The 16,339-nt window shown below is 45.4% G+C and overlaps 1 protein-coding gene across 3 annotated transcripts in view; it reads left to right on the top strand.

Moving 5' to 3' along the window:
* The window catches only part of kcnip4a (potassium voltage-gated channel interacting protein 4a), a 240,879-nt gene that overhangs the window by 28,286 nt on the left and 196,254 nt on the right, over positions 1 to 16,339 (top strand). The window lies entirely within an intron of this gene.

The raw sequence follows: 16,339 nt of genomic DNA, 5'->3' as shown, positions 1-16,339 counted from the left end.
TGACGGCCACGTTCATTGTTTCACATGCCTAATCCGTGTGTGAGACTACGTTCGTGGGTGGTTCATGTTCTCTCAGGGGTGCATGACCACGTCGGCACGTTGTTCGTCTCCCCTTTCTCGTAAAGGCTTGAGCCGCTCAGCGTGCCGTGTGCCGTCGAGCGCCGGCTGACAGCGCGGGTTGTCACGGCAACCCAGCGCGCGTCATTCGGCGCTCAAGATGCGTGGTCAAGATCAAGACTCGCGTGCCTCTATGAGGTGAGTCCCTTTGCTTATTTCCCGATCTAGTTTCTCTTCTGGTGCACCAGAGGAGGGCTACTTTGGCGAATAACATTGGTGATCTGAGGGTTTCAGTGAGCACGAACCACTCACTCCTCTAGCGCATCGCAAACATGCTGAGACTGTGTTCGTGGGTGGTTTATGCTTTCTTATGAGAGCATGACCACGTCGGCACGTTGTTCGCCTTGCCTGAAGGCTTGAGCGCCCAGCGTGCCGTGTGTCATCGAAGCGATGGCCACGTTCACTATCTTGCATGCCTGGTTGACGGCCACGATCACTGTTTCACATGCCTAATCAGTGTGTTGAGACTGCGTTCGTGGGTGGTTCATGTTCTCTCAGGAGTGCATGACCACGTCGGCGTGCTGCTCGTCTCCCCTTTCTCGTAAAGGCTTGAGCCGTTCAGCGTGCCGTGTGCCGTCGAGGCTTTCGGATGGGATTCTGGTCCTTCTCATGAGGGACCAAGCATTTCATTCGGGGCCCCAGGGAGGACAGATGTCGATCGCTACATCGGAGAGAGGGCTGTTATACTCTGAAAATGATGCTGAGTTCCTACTATAATGTCGTGTTCTCATGCTGAAGATTCAGACTTAACAGCCACACTTTCCTGGGCTGTTCTAAAGCGCCTGGATGTGTGTGAAGAATTTTGGCAGTATGGAAGCATTTTGGTGCCAATATGGCAAGCCAAACATGCCTAAATCTGCAGAAGTTTTTCCTCTCTCACTACCACTGCACGTGCGTAGTTCTAACTCGGGGTTGAGCTGTGCTTAGTGACTGACCGTGATTAGTCACAGCGCTGGCCCTCGGTTAGACGATGTCCACACTGGTGGTCCAGAAGCACCTCAAAACCAGCCCGCTCGGAGTTTGTTTTTCCCAAGGGAAGGGAAGCAACCCTGAGAGGAGCGACCCAGAGTATGTGACGATCTGCTCTTTGGGAGTGCGTGTCATCACCACTCCTTCCCCCGGGGGAGGGCCGGGTGGAGAATTTAGTTTCTGTTCCGCCGCTGGTTATCCAGTAATCAGCGGTACCCAAAGTTTGAGCAGTCCACTTCCTCTGAGTCGTTCACGGGCCCCAGCGCTCAGATGGCAGTGAGGGCTACGGCCTTGTCACTCTCGTCTCTCGCTGGGTGAGGGGAAACCAGGACTCGATGCCCCCGGGCCTCGTCCCTCGTTTCCCCTCACGGTCGAGACTGGCAGTATAATAAGACCAGTTTCCTCCGTCCGAGAGGGTCAGAATGGCAGTGTGTGCCGCCCCCGAGCTGCACCACTCCCGTTCCCCTCTCCCCAGCTTGCAGATAGCAGTGACGCAGCCTCAGCTGCGTCGCTCCGGTCTGCAGCTGGGCCCGGAGGCGCAGAGACCAGCATACGAGGAGTCAGGGCCTCGTTCCTCGTCTCTCCCCCTCCCCTCGCCACCGGGCAGTCCGCAGCAGAACGCCCACGAGCCTTCTCTGCCGTCTGCCCCTCGGTGAAAGCAGGTTGGTGTCAGGCGCACCCAGACCCCCGCTCTCGGTCGCTACAACGCCACCAGAGCCGGGTCCCTGTCTTCCACCTCGCTGCCCCTCCGCGGGTACGCCGGTGGTTCGGGTGGGTTCATTGGGACGGTATCTGGAAGCCTGGCTAGAAGCGCTTCCAGGTCCGTCCCGATGGCTCATCCGCACCATCCGGTTCGGCTATGCAATTCAGTTTGCACGCCGGCCTCCCAAGTTCAGGGGCGTCCACTTTACCCGTGTGCGGTCGGTGGACGCCCCTGTCTTGCGGAAAGAGATCGATGTCCTGCTGGCGAAGGACGCGATCGAGCCGGTCCCTCCTGCCGAGATGAGGTCCGGGTTTTACAGCCCCTACTTCATTGTACCCAAGAAAGGCGGTGGGTTACGGCCAATCCTGGACCTGCGGGTCTTGAATCGGGCCCTGCACAAACTCCCGTTCAAGATGCTCACGCAGAAGCGCATTTTCGAATGCATCCGTCCCCAGGATTGGTTTGCAGCGATCGACCTGAAGGACGCGTACTTTCACGTCTCGATTCTCCTTCGACACAGACTGTTTCTTCGGTTTGCTTTCGAGGGTCGGGCGTATCAGTACAAAGTCCTACCCTTCGGGCTGGCCCTGTCACCCCGCGACTTCACGAAAGTCGCGGAGGCGGCCTTTGTTCCCATGAGAGAACAAGGCGTTCGCATCCTCAACTACCTCGACGACTGGCTCATTTTAGCTCACTCGCGAGATGTGTTGTGCGATCACAGGGACATGGTGCTTCGGCACCTCAGCCAGTTGGGGCTTCAGGTCAACTGGGACAAGAGCAAACTCTGCCCCGTGCAGAGGATCTCTTATCTCGGTATGGAGCTGGACTCGGTCGCCCGGACTGCGCGCCTCACGGAGGAACGCGTCCAGTCAGTGCTCACCTGCCTCAGGTCTTTTCGAGGCAGGACAGCGGTTCCACTGAAACGATTTCAGAGGCTCCTGGGGCATATGGCAGCCGCAGCCGCAGTAACGCCGCTCGGCCTGTTACATATGAGACCGCTTCAGCGCTGGCTTCACGATCGAGTCCCGAGGTGGGCGTGGCACAGTGGCACGTTCCGGGTCAAAGTGACCCCGCACTGTCGCCAAACCTTCTCCCCGTGGTCGGATCCTGCGTTTCTACGGGCCGGAGTGCCCTTAGTCCAGGTTTCCAGGCATGCTGTGGTTTTCACAGATGCCTCTGCCACCGGATGGGGGGCCACGTACAACGGGCATGCAGTTTCAGGTCTGTGGACGGGGCCTCAACTGCATTGGCATATCAACTGCCTAGAGTTGCAAGCAGTACGCTTAGCCTTGCGTCGCCTCAAAGGGGTTCTCAGACACAAGCACGTACTGGTCCGTACGGACAGCACTGCGACCGTTGCGTACATCAACCATCAAGGTGGTCTACGCTCCTGTCGTATGTCGCGACTCGCCTCCCACCTCCTCCTATGGAGTCAGAAGCATCTGAGGTCGCTTCGTGCCATTCACATTCCAGGGGAGCTCAACCGTGTGGCAGACGAGCTCTCACGGCTGCCTCCCCTGCCAGGAGAATGGCGACTCCATCCCCAGTCGGTCCAGCTGATTTGGAGTGTCTTCGGAGTCGCACAGGTAGACCTGTTTGCCTCTCCGGACACGACCCATTGCCAGTGGTTTTATTCCCTGTCCGAGGGGACCCTCGGCACGGACGCCCTGGCTCACAGCTGGCCCCGGGACCTGCGCAAGTATGCGTTTCCCCCAGTGAGCCTTCTTGCACAGACTCTGTGCAAGGTCAGGGAGGACGAGCAGCAGGTCCTTCTTGTGGCGCCGTATTGGCCCACCAGGACTTGGTTCACCGAATTCATGCTCCTCGCGACAGCCCCTCCTTGGCCGATTCCTCTGAGGAAGGACCTTCTTTCTCAGAGACGGGGCACTCTATGGCACCCGCGTCCAGACCTCTGGAAACTCCATGTCTGGTCCCTGGACGGGACGCGGAGGTTCTAGGTGGTCTGCCACAGGCAGTGGTAGACACCATCACTTCCGCTAGAGCCCCCTCTACGAGGCGCCTCTATGCGTTGAAGTGGAACCTGTTCGTCGATTGGTGTTTCTCCCGTCAGGAGGACCCCCGAACTTGCCCGATCGGAGTCGTGTTTTCCTTCCTGCAAGATGGGTTGGAGCGAAGGCTGTCTCCCTCCACCCTCAAAGTGTATGTCGCCGCAATAGCCGCGCATCACGATGCACTGGAAGGTAAGTCCTTGGGGAAGCACGACCTGGTCATCAGATTCCTTAAGGGTGCCAGGAGGTTAAATCCACCTCGTGTTTTGCACTCTGTACCCTCTTGGGACCTTGCTCTGGTACTTAGAGCTCTTCAAAGTCCTCCCTTTGAGCCTTTGCTGACGGTAGAGCTTAATATCCTGTCCATTAAGACAGCGCTCCTGTTGGCATTGGCCTCTTTCAAGAGGGTCGGGGATCTGCAGGCTTTTTCGGTCGACGAATCGTGCCTAGAGTTCGGGCCAGGCCTTTCTCACGTTGTGTTGAGACCCCGGCTCGGATATGTGCCCAAGGTTCCTACCACTCCCTTCGTGGACCAGGTAGTGAACCTGCAAGCGCTGCCCCAGGAGGAGGCAGACCCAGCCCTAGCTTTTCTCTGTCCTGTCCGCGCCCTGCGGGTTTATATTGACAGAACGCAAAGCTTCAGAACCTCAGATCAGCTCTTTGTCTGTTACGGAGGCCGGCAGAAGGGGAAGGCCGTCTCCAAGCAGAGGTTAGCCCACTGGTTAGTGGATGCTATCACCCGAGCATATGAGTCTCTGGGTGAGCCTTGTCCTCCCAGGTTGCGCGCTCACTCCTCTAGAGGTGCTGCCGCTTCCTGGGCTTTGGCTCAAGGCGCCTCGCTGACAGACATCTGTAGAGCTGCGGGCTGGGCGACACCGAACACGTTCGCTAGGTTCTATAGCCTTCGTGTGGAACCTGTTTCCTCCCGAGTTCTGGCGACGGCCAGTGGGTCGAGGGAATAAGTTGTGTCGGCTTGCTACGCCACTCCGCCTCGAACAGCGGATACGTGCTTTCTTGCTCCGTATGGCGCCCTACGTTGGTGAGCCTCGTGAGTTCCTCCTTCACCCCTCCGGTGCTGGGCGTGGCGGACCGCCCGGCGCCAGGTCTGCTACCTCTAGTGAGGAGTTGTTAGTAGACTGGGTGCTCCAGTGATCTCTACTGTGAACCATCATGCCACGTGCAGTTTAGCCGTGTCTTCCCTTGACGGACTCGTTCGTCATCCCTGTTGAGTGCGCTCCCATTTCCCTTGGATTGGGACCACCTCAGGGACTGCCATATGTTTCACTACCCCATTGGGCTAGTACATATGTGTATTCCTGGTCAGTCAGGCTGGGCCTTCCGCAGCTTTCCCCCTCTCTTGGGGAACGCTTTCCCAGTGTTATCCAATGTCCACTGTGCGGGTCTTGCGGAACAGCAGTGTGGTTCCCGTGCTAGCTCCCGCAACTTATTTCAAGAAACTGCTGCAGGGTAGCTTAGCCGGGCGCTGGAAGGGGCCAGCACCATGGCGCTTTATTAGGGATCCCAATTCGTCAGGGAACTCCCCCGACGACACGTCGGAGTTCCCAGGACGAAAGGGAACGTCTCGGTTACGTATGTAACCCTCGTTCCCTGAGTACAGGGAACGGAGACGTGTCGTCCCTTCGCCATGTCGCTGTACCTTCGCGGAGGACTGGACACTGTTCGGCTCCTCAGCGAAAAGCATTGCGCAATGTTTACTTCCGCCTTTTATACCCGCGCTGGTAGGCGGGTCGCGGAATGCAAATCTTGCATGCCAATTTTCATTGGCTCGTTTTAATTCACTCGAAGGCAATTGGTCTCCCTAGCGTGATCCCAATTCGTCAGGGAACTCCCCCGACGACACGTCTCCGTTCCCTGTACTCAGGGAACGAGGGTTACATACGTAACCGAGACGTTTTCTATATTAAATGAACTTGAAGTATACTTCTTTTTTATGAAAGTATGCCTCTCATAAGCATTTGTTGTATATTGGTTTCTAAAATTCATAGAATTTATCTAGATGTTGTTAGTTAAATGCGTCTTTGGAGAATCTCTTGCAAATCATGGTAAATAGTGTGATGAAAAGTATTTAGGCACAGTGGTGCATGTAGAAGTATTCCCTCATGTGTCGTCTTCATATATTATGTTGATTAAATGTTTATTGAATTATTTTAGTGTCATATTTGTTACCATAATGGTGTTTTGTATTTGTGGGTCTTCAATAGTACGTACCTCAGCTTGTGGAGAAGCTACTTGTGATGTTCTTGTCATTGTCAATATATCGTAAAAGTAAAAAAACAGGTTATAGGTAAGTTTCATTTTAATCTATAAAACCTAAAATATTGTTACCATATTTTTTACAGTAAATGTCTGGCAAACACAGCTATCAGTTTTTTTTTTTACCATAAACTTCAACTTTTTTCATGTATTTATTTTTTACAGTGTACTGTAGTATGATTTTATCATTCCTGTAAATCAAAACCATTCCACATGTTATTCTTTCCCAACACATCTGTGTAAAAATGCTGTTAAATACTTAACTACTACTATTTTAACAAAATATAACTGATGAAAGCAAAGTAAAGATCAGTATAGTGTCACCATAATTAGCATTGTAGTTTAAATGTAGCCGTGTGAATATTAGCTGCGTCTGCTGGAAGACTATAAGCTAATGACTTTTCCATTAGCTCGAATAGCCTCATATGGTGGCAGTTCACTCTCTACAGGGGATGTAGTGGAGATGATGGATACTATTAGCAGTTAAGCGTGGCTGTTAACCAAGCATTAGCCCTGAATGGGCAAGCTTGAAATCAGCCTGTCGGTTGACAGACAGGATCCTTTGTCTGTGTCATCTGATATGTCACACAACATGTCATTAGGAAACTTGACACTGGGGTTGTGCACATCTATGACCTGCCCACAACTACAGTACCCTTATCACAACTGACAACTGAAATGACCATTGACCTTGACATTGATCCTGTAAAAATACTTTTATTTGACATGAAATGTAAAAAATGTGTGTGAAATATGTATTATATAATTAAATGATACACTCTACGGGTCAAGAGTTTGGACTAATTACGATTTTTTTAAAGGCTGCATTTGTTTGTTCAAAAATACTGCAGTAATTTTGTGAAATATGTTTTACAATTTAAATTAACCGTTTTCTTTTTGAATATATTTTAAAATATAATTTACTCCCCTGAAGACTGATGGCAAAGCTGAATTTTCAGCATCATTACTTCAGTGTCACACAATGTTATAGAAATCATTCTAATATGCTGATTTAGTGCTCAATTATTATCAGTTGTTATTACTGGTGCTCAGTTACTGTATTAATAATATTTCTTATTATCAATGTTGTAAACATTGCTATTTCATTGCTACTACATTGGTACTTCATTTTTCAGGATTCTTTAATGAATAGAAAGTAAAAGAACAGCATTTATATGAAATAGAAATCTTGTGCAACAGTATAAATGTCTTTACTGCCACTTTTGATCAACGTATTGTGTCCTTGCTTAATAAAAGTATGAATTTATTATTTTTAGTTTAAAAATCTTACCCCAGTACCTCTACTTATTTCACCTTGTTCCCACAACAGTATTAAGCAGCACAACTGTTTTCAACTCATAATAATAATAAGACATATTTCTTGAGCAGTAAATTAGCATATTAGAATGATTTCTGAATGATCATGTGACACTGAAGACGACTGGAGTAATGATGCTGAAAATTCTGCTTTGCATCACAGGAATAAATTACATTTTAAAATATGTTCTCACTTTTTATAATTGTAATAGTTTTTCACAGTATTACTGTTTTAACTGTATTTTTGATCAAATAAATGGAGCCTTGATCAGCATGAGAAATAAATATTACAAAAATGTTAATTATTCCAAACGTTTAAGTTGTAATGTAATGTGTTTGTGTGTATATATATATATATATATATATATATATATATATATATATATATATATATATATATCATATTTTGTGTATAACCTCCGAAGCATTTTCATTTAGCATTCACTACTGGCTATAGACTTTGACCTATAGGTTATTCATCTGTCAGGTTTCTACTCATCAAACCCTTACTTTCTGAAGGTAACCTACTTTAGCCATTTTTGTATTCCAGTGATGGCTCTGCGATCTATAAATAGTAGGAATGATTGATATGGCATATGGTGAAACCTTGTAAGTTCCCTTGCCTGCAGGCAGAGATGACTTTCAGCATTAAAGGTGGCTTCACGTTGTAGTCACCTGTGCCTGTCATAATCTTCCATTACTGGCCCAGCATCAGTGTCAGGCAAACACAGCGCAGGCAGAAACCCCACTGTTTATGCACTGAATGGAAGACATGGAAACAATGCTAAGGAAGCAATTAAAAATGCATGTCAAATGTTTTTTTTTTTTTTTTTTTTGCCATGTACAATTTTATGAGTAATAGTAAACTGAGTCAGTATTAGACTGAAGAATAATGTCACAATCTAAAATGAAATTCTCAGGGTCAATATTTTGGAAGTACCTGGGAAGACAGTGCAACGTTACACTTCTGAACTTGACAGATACTGTAATTTCTGTTGGCAGTCTTGTGGAAGACTTTTAACACCTACCTCTGGGCATAAGTGACAAGAACAACGACTCTGCCAACCTAGACTTCTACAGTCAGTGCCAAGTTACCGCATACGTGCATGCCAGTCAATGCAGAACTGTCCCAACCACCAGAATAAACCAATATGCCTCAGATGCAATGATTCTTCAGATAATTCAAGTGTCACTCGTCCGTGCGTGTTTCGTCATATCCGTAAATAGAGAAAAGTTGCTCCTGCTACTTTGACACGTGCACGATGTGGGAGTTGCGTAGGATAGTGGTCGCAGCGAGCGAGAAAGGTTGAACCATTTAAAGTCAAAGCTTTATGAAATAATTTACTTACTGTTTGTGATGCCGTCAGATCCAATACAGCTGACTGCTTCATCTTTCAACAAAAGTTTCTTTGTGAACTCTCAATTACACTCCTTTATTTACAACCCAAAATGCTCAGAACGGACATAATTTTAATAATAAATAAACCATCGACTTGTTTCAGACGATGAAGTCTGTATAGACACACAAACAAGCTATTTAAACTGGACACGTCAAAGCGAATGTTCTTTCACTCTTCTGTTTAAAGGCAAAGTTCACCCATAAATGAAAATTCTGTCAGTATTTACTCACCCTCATGTTGTTCCAACCCTGTAAGACCTTCGTTCATCTTGGAAACACGAATTAAGATATTTTTGATGAAATCTGAGAGCTGGATCACTCCTCCATACTCCTACATAGGCTTCTTCAGGGATTGAAATTTGCCAGCCCCGAAAAGTCATTAAAGACATCGTTAAAATAGTCCAAGTGACTACAGTGGCTCAATCTTAAGTTTATCAAACCACGAGAATACTTTTTGTGTGCAAAAAAAACCTAAAATAACGACTTTATTTCAACTATTCATTTCCTTCTCTCTGGGCCTCTAGTCAGGTTACTAGTTTAACAGCGTATGATCTGTTGTTGTACGTCACACGCATAACCCACATGACCAGCGTCGGCCAATAGTGAGCCTACGTGTGACGTAGCTCTACACAATCACACTACGTTAACTGACTAGAGGCCAACAGAGAAGGAAATGAATAGTTGAAATAAAGTCTTTTGCTTTTGCGCACAAAAAGTATTCTCGTCGCTTCAATCCCTGAAGAAGCCTATGGAGGAGTGATCCAGCTCTCAGATTTCATCAAAAATATCTTAATTCGTGTTCCAAAGATGAACGAAGGTCTTACGGGGTTGGGACAACATGAGGGTGAGTGTATATACTGACAGAATTTTCATTTTTGGGTGAACTAACCCTTTAAGCGCCAAGTCATTATTATAATGGGTTCTATTTGTTTTTGACGTGACACTACGCGCCGCTCAAATCCAGTGTAGGCAAATGTCAGCCGTTAAGCGACTGAATGCCTATGGTGCGATGATGTATAACTATTCATCAATGTTTTGCTCTTGAGGCAGTCATATGCAAATGTATTTGCCCGTGTGTGATGTCACCGATCTCGCAATAACAAAACAAGCCATTTTTGGAGCTTGATTTAAATGGGAGGATGTTTTATGCTATGAAATTCGCACTGTGTTTTAATAGTACAAAGGCCTCAATGTTCTACCTCAAAATGCATGCAGTTTTTTTTAACCACTAGAGAGCCACATAGTTATTACATAGTGTATCTTTAAATGTATGTGTATTACTTGCTGTTTCTTTATTTATTTGTAAAATTTACTACCAAGTCCTCAATTGTTTCAATGTAAATCCTACACCAATTTTTTCTTTCAGTGTAAAATGCATCCAAATAAGTCTGGATGACTGTACAATTACAACTTAGTCGATCATGTTTTTATTATAATGTTACATTACATCACAAATAACTGTAAATATCAGGGCAGGTGTGGTAGTGACAGTACTGTCAAGAGGTTACATGGAACGTTTGTAAAGGAATTATTTGCTTTAAAACCAATTTGCAGTGACACTAGCAGAGGAAAACCATCCGTCTTTTGTGGCAAAAAGCAAAAACAATTTGTTAGATGTCGAAGATTATTGCTTTTGAAGGCTTTGCAAATAGCATAACGGCAATTATATGAAAGCTTTTTTTTTTTGATGATGAGCCACCTTCAGATTATTGAATCAGTTATTGCCTAATTTTTTCTTGTAATGACAGTTTAATGTGTTTAAAGAGGTTTGATTTTGAGGTAAATTGTCTAAAGAGGTTTGAGGCGCATATCAAGCTGTTAACCTAAAGCAATCATATGAATGCAAACTTAAATTGGTTCTTGCAGTTGTATGTCATTTAATGAGTCAGTAAATGGAATGAGGAAATTGAAATAATAGAGTTTTAAGCCTAAAGGGATCCATTAATTTAGATCTCTATATAAGACTTTTTGAGAGGAGACTTTTGAGGGTGAGGGTTGCCAAGATGCAATGAAATGGAAACTATATCTTCAAATGAATTCCAGAAGTTCTTGATCAGACTATTTTGAGGGCCCTTATTTTGCAATTGTCTAAAATCTTAAAGGAATAGTTTACTTAAAAATGAAAATTCTGTCATAATTTACTCCCCCCTTAAGTTGTTTCAAATCTTTTCAAGTTTCTTTCTTCTGCTGAACACAAAATAAGCTATTTTGAAGAATGTCGGTAACCAGACAGTTGATGAACCCAATTGACTTCCATAGTAGGAAATATAATACTATGGAAGTCATTTGGGTCCATGAACTGTTTGGCTACTGACGTTCCTCAAAATATCTGCTTTTGTGTTCAGCAGAAGAAAGAAACTTTTTAAACATTTTTAAATGAACTATTTCTTTAAGGTGTTTAATTCAACATGACCTGCCAGTATCAGTGAACTAAAAAATAAGCTGTCAGAATTCCTTTAAATTTACCAGAGAAGCAGTGAATTACCCAAGCAATTTAATGTTCATTCTCTTTTATTTGTATGAAATGCCAGTTTAAAACATAATATATGACTGAGCGCTGGCATTTTAAATTTATCACACACTACATCATGTCCTGACTCTATGAAAAAGTCTGCCTGTTGGGAACGTTCACACAAAATTAGGCCTAATGGCACTGAAATCTAATATTCATACTTAAGTAAGGACAGACTCAAATAATTAAGCATCACAATTGATTACACGCCTCATCAGCACACTTAATGGAGGAAGGTGTTTATGAATGAAAATGAGACCTTGTAATGAGATCTTGATCAAAGTTTTCTTCTAAAACAACTGCTTCTTTAAAAAACATCTGGGTATTGAAAGTACCCTGTAGCAATGTTCAGGGAAGAAGGAGGCGGGATTTAAAATAAAATAAACAAACCAAAATACCGCCAGCAGCCCCTCGCGGACGACTGCTGGCTACCGAAAATAAACATAACTGCCAGCAGCCCCTCATGGACGACTGCTGGCTAAAATAAAATACAAATACAAAAAATAAAATACAGGCCTGTTCCTCTCTCGATCATCAACGTCGTCGCTCCTCCTTTATGCTTCTGCTCCTCCGTGAGAGATGCGAGACCGGTGTGCTTCACAGGTGTTGCTCATTAGCATTCGCACCACCGGCCTCGCGCCGTTCTCTCACGTCCCTCGGCCGTCCTGTTCGCCACATACCCCCATCGCCCCTCACAGGCCGGGGGGTACCCACGAGACTGTGCCTACTCCCCCCCCCGGCGGTGGCGATCCCAGGGGGGTATGGACCGACGAGCCGAGGGAAACGGAGACGGAAGCATGAGGAGCGACAGATCGAGAGAGGGGAGAGAAAAAACTAAACAAAAAAAACTTGGTCCAGTTCCCACAACGCGCTGCCATCTGGTCCCCCACCAGCTGTGCGATCTCCTCCGCGGTGCCTGGCGGTGACGCTGGATGGCCCTCGGTGGACGGCTCGACGCTCCTCTGCCTCCCGGTGGACGGCGACGGCTCCTCGGGTGCCTTGGGCAGACGGCAGGAGTCCCCAGCTCCCTGCTCCTCCAATACCCAGGCGGCCGGAAGAGAGCTCGATCCTTCCCACCGGCAACTCACTCCAGCGCACCGCCTCGAGCGTCCATGGCCGCGAGTCCCCCACTCCCTGCTCCTCGATTCCCCTCGTTCGGCGGATGGCAGCAGGCTCCGGCCCACGGCGAGCGGCGGCGACTCGCGCACCAAGCTCGATGGCACCGCGGATTCCCCACAGCGGCGGGGACTCTGACAGCGCGTTCCTCCCTCTTCCCGGGTTTCGGCACCAGTGTAGCAAAGTTCAGGGAAGGAGGCGGGAACCGGTGAACAATCAAAGAAACTTTATTTAAAATAAACCAAAATACCGCCAGCAGCCCCTCGCGGACGACTGCTGGCTACCGAAAATAAACATAACTGCCAGCAGCCCCTCGGGGACAACTGCTGGCTAAAATAAAATACAAATACAAAAACCAAACACAACTAAAATACAGGCCTGTTCCTCTCTCGATCATCAACGTTGTCGCTCCTCCTTTATGCTTCCGCTCCTCCGTGAGAGATGCGAGACTGGTGTGCTTCACAGGTGTTGCTCATTAGCAATCGCACCACCGGCCTCGCGCCGTTCTCTCACGTCCCTCGGCTATCCTGTTTGCCAAAAACCCATATTTCAATACAAAATATAGTAAGTTGCTTGTTTCTTTGGCTTATAAGAGAGCAGTACCTTTGCATCATGGCTGTGATTGATGTATTCATGCAATGGGTGTTGCTTCTGAATAATGCATCGCATTAGGTGTGAGTCTGCAATCAGTAAAAGAAGAATATAGAAAGGCAGCTGTTCACAAAGCGAGACAGTGATAGATGGTGCTGGCGTGTGTGTGTCATTTTCTACAGTGAGCCATGCTGAGCGATTTAAAAGGGTCCATCTTTTACTGAACTTGACACCGTCTGTAATAGAATTTTCAAGTTAGCTTCCCCTTTTTTTTTCTTCCAGGAAAGATGTTTGCTTCAGTGTGGAGATGTGAGAGGTTGATGCAAGGTCTTTGTGTTTATGGCTTTGCCAAGTATGGGTTTCAGGGTCGCGGTTTATGTAAAACTTGCGCAATAGCAGATATCATATCTGTTACTTGAAAAAAGCAACATGGCAATTTCCCAGCATAAAAAAAAAATCTTGTTTTTATTATATTTGGAAAATAAGTTCTCTGCATACCACATCATCTCAGCTTTAAATGCCATGTGACTAGTCATTCTGGAGATGCAGAAAACACAGATAATCCTGAGCTATATTAATTATGGTCATAGATATTATGTAGATGTCACATTTGCGGTTGCTGATAACCACAATACGCATGTCCGTCAGACTGGAAGCGTCAGGATCAGTTCAGAGTGGCTCGGCTCACAGTAAATTCAGCAAACTAAATCTCAGCAAGCACTGAGAGTTTAATGGAATGTGAGTTTCGCTTGTTTTCCAGGATTAGGCCTTAGTTTAATTAGGACATTTAAGTAGCTTTTTTAAACGTGCCTTAGAAAAAAATATTACTGGTGTATCTTGAGACAAAACAATGGAACTGACATATTTTAATATTCTGTTCAATTTAGACACTGAAAAGGAGGTGTTCAGGGATTCCTAATATCTGCATGTTTGCGGTTCTCTGTCGGTTGATGTTCACATGGCAGAAAAATAAATAGATCAAATATCTAATCTTTTTTTTTTTTTTTTTTTTTTTTTGCACAACTTGGCCCAAAAGTTATAGTGTGATTGTACTTTACAAGAACTGACTAACATTACATTACAAGTTACAATAATATTTAGTTTTTCTTTTTGGCAGAATATTGGTCAAATTCTGTAAACTTCTGTCTACTAAAGTGTTGGAAATTATGCGAATGAGAACGTGAACAAAGGGAACCTAGCGCACGTTAAACTCAGAGGTCTTACAGAGATGGAGTTCAGGAGAAACAGCATTTGTTGTGAAAAAAAAACAAAATGCTTTTAGAAGCTGCATGTGTATAAATAAACACAGTGCCGCCTTTACTCTTTACTTGCGCAGTGCAGGGGACTTCTTTAAATTACAGCCTTATTTTTGTTAATTGCAATTTAATAATATATTGTAGTTTCAGTTTTACTACGATTAATTGTGCTGCCCATTTACTTATTTCAATGTTACATTCGATTTAAATAATTATTAGCTTTCTATCAACACAAACCCTTGGGATACCCTGCCCTGCAGGGTTTGAGGTCCACCTGCTACGGTCTCACAAAATCCTGTTGGGGATCCATGGATTTATGAAAAATTCCTCCTAAAATATAATGGAAAACAGTCAAACAGATCTCCTTGGTGTAACACTCCTCCATCGCGCATGAGTTAATTGTTGCCTCTCCTGTGAAAGTACCATTCCATGAAACGCTGGTAACCCCCAAAGTCCCTTTACTGTAAGGGGGGGGCATCTGGTCGTTGTTTTGGTTCTAGAGGGAAGATTAGTCTTGTGTTTAAAGTCCCTGTAAAGGCAATTTTAAAAAAAGATCTAGTTTAAAAAAAAAATTCTAAACACATTATAAATGTTAGAAATGTATTGCTAAAACATATTACAAAGACTGAACTGTGAAGTTCTGAATTGTGGAGTTAGACCGTTAAACAGTTTTTCACCATTGCTATTTTCCGGATTTTTTGGCCTGGTCTAAAATGGGTCTCGATGACGCACTGGAGCCCCTGAGCTCCTGGACACGCCCCTACTTGATGACACACTAGAGCCACTGAGGCTGGCCGCTCCCCTTACAATATAAATAGAGCACATTCGCATCAGTTTGCCGCTCAATCGCGAGTTACTGTCAGTATCATTATTCATTCGTTACTAAAGCCTACAGTTTGCTAGCTAGCTATGCGTTCGTCACGTTCGTGCGGTCACGCTGAGGAAGACCGCAAACACCCGCCTCTGTAGTGATCATTTTACACGGGATAGTTTTATAAACTTTCATCGGAGACAACTGGGATTCACTGATAATCCGCTGTTAAACCGACTATCTCCCGCCTCGGCCTTCATACTCCCGTCGCGCTGACAACTGGTGAGTGCTTCCCGCGAGTGGGCGTGGTTTCAGCGCAGACAACGGACACGCCCCCAACGTTTGAGAGCAGAGACTACTGCTCATTTTTTCAAGATTTTGAAGCTTATTTTATGTACTTGCCGGCTTTTTTATCATTCAAATTTGGTTGGGTGGCTAATAACACATTTTTCTGTGGTGTGACAAACTCAGAACACATATTTAATTTTGACTTTACAGGGACTTTAAAGGGATAGTTCACCCAAAAATGAAAATTCTGTCAGTATTTACTCACCCTCATGTTGTTCCAACCCCGTAAAACCTTCGTTCATCTTCGGAACACGAATTAAGATATTTTTGATGAAATCTGAGAGCTGGATCATTCCTCCATACTAGTCCATAGGCTTCTTAAGGGATTGAACATGCCGGCCTCAAAGTTATTAAATACATCGTTAAAATAGTCCAAGTGACTACAGTGACTCAATCTTAAGTTAATCAAATGACGAGAACACTTTTTGTGCGAAAAACAAAAATAACGACTTTATTTCAACTATTCATTTCCTTCTCTCTGGGCCTCGAGTCAGTTCACTTGTTTAACAGCGTATGATCTGTTGTTTTACGTCACATGCACCACCCACATTACCAGCGTCGGCCAATAGTGAGCCTACGTGTGACGTAGCTCTACGCAATTACACTAGTTTAACTGACTAGAGGCCCAAAGAGAAGGAAATGAATAGTTGAAATAAAGTCGTTATTTGTGTTTGTTTTTGCGCACAAAAAGTATTCTCGTCGCTTGATAAACTTAAGATTGAGCCCTGTAGTCACTTGGACTATTTTAACGATGTCTTTACTAACTTTTCGAGGCCGGCAAGTTCAATCCCTGAAGAAGCCTATGGAGGAGTGATCCAGCTCTCAGATTTCATCAAAAATATCTTAATTCGTGTTCCGAAGATGAACGAAGGTCTTACGGGGTTGGAACAACATGAGGGTGAGTAAATACTGACAGA

This window comes from Siphateles boraxobius, unplaced genomic scaffold (assembly GCF_051911475.1).
Source record: "Siphateles boraxobius isolate OS27281-9 unplaced genomic scaffold, OSU_SipBor_1 48, whole genome shotgun sequence".
In the NCBI taxonomy this organism is placed as follows: Eukaryota; Metazoa; Chordata; class Actinopteri; order Cypriniformes; family Leuciscidae; genus Siphateles; species Siphateles boraxobius.
The sequence above is the reverse complement of the archived record's forward strand: the minus strand, read 5'-3'. Positions and strand labels throughout refer to the sequence as shown.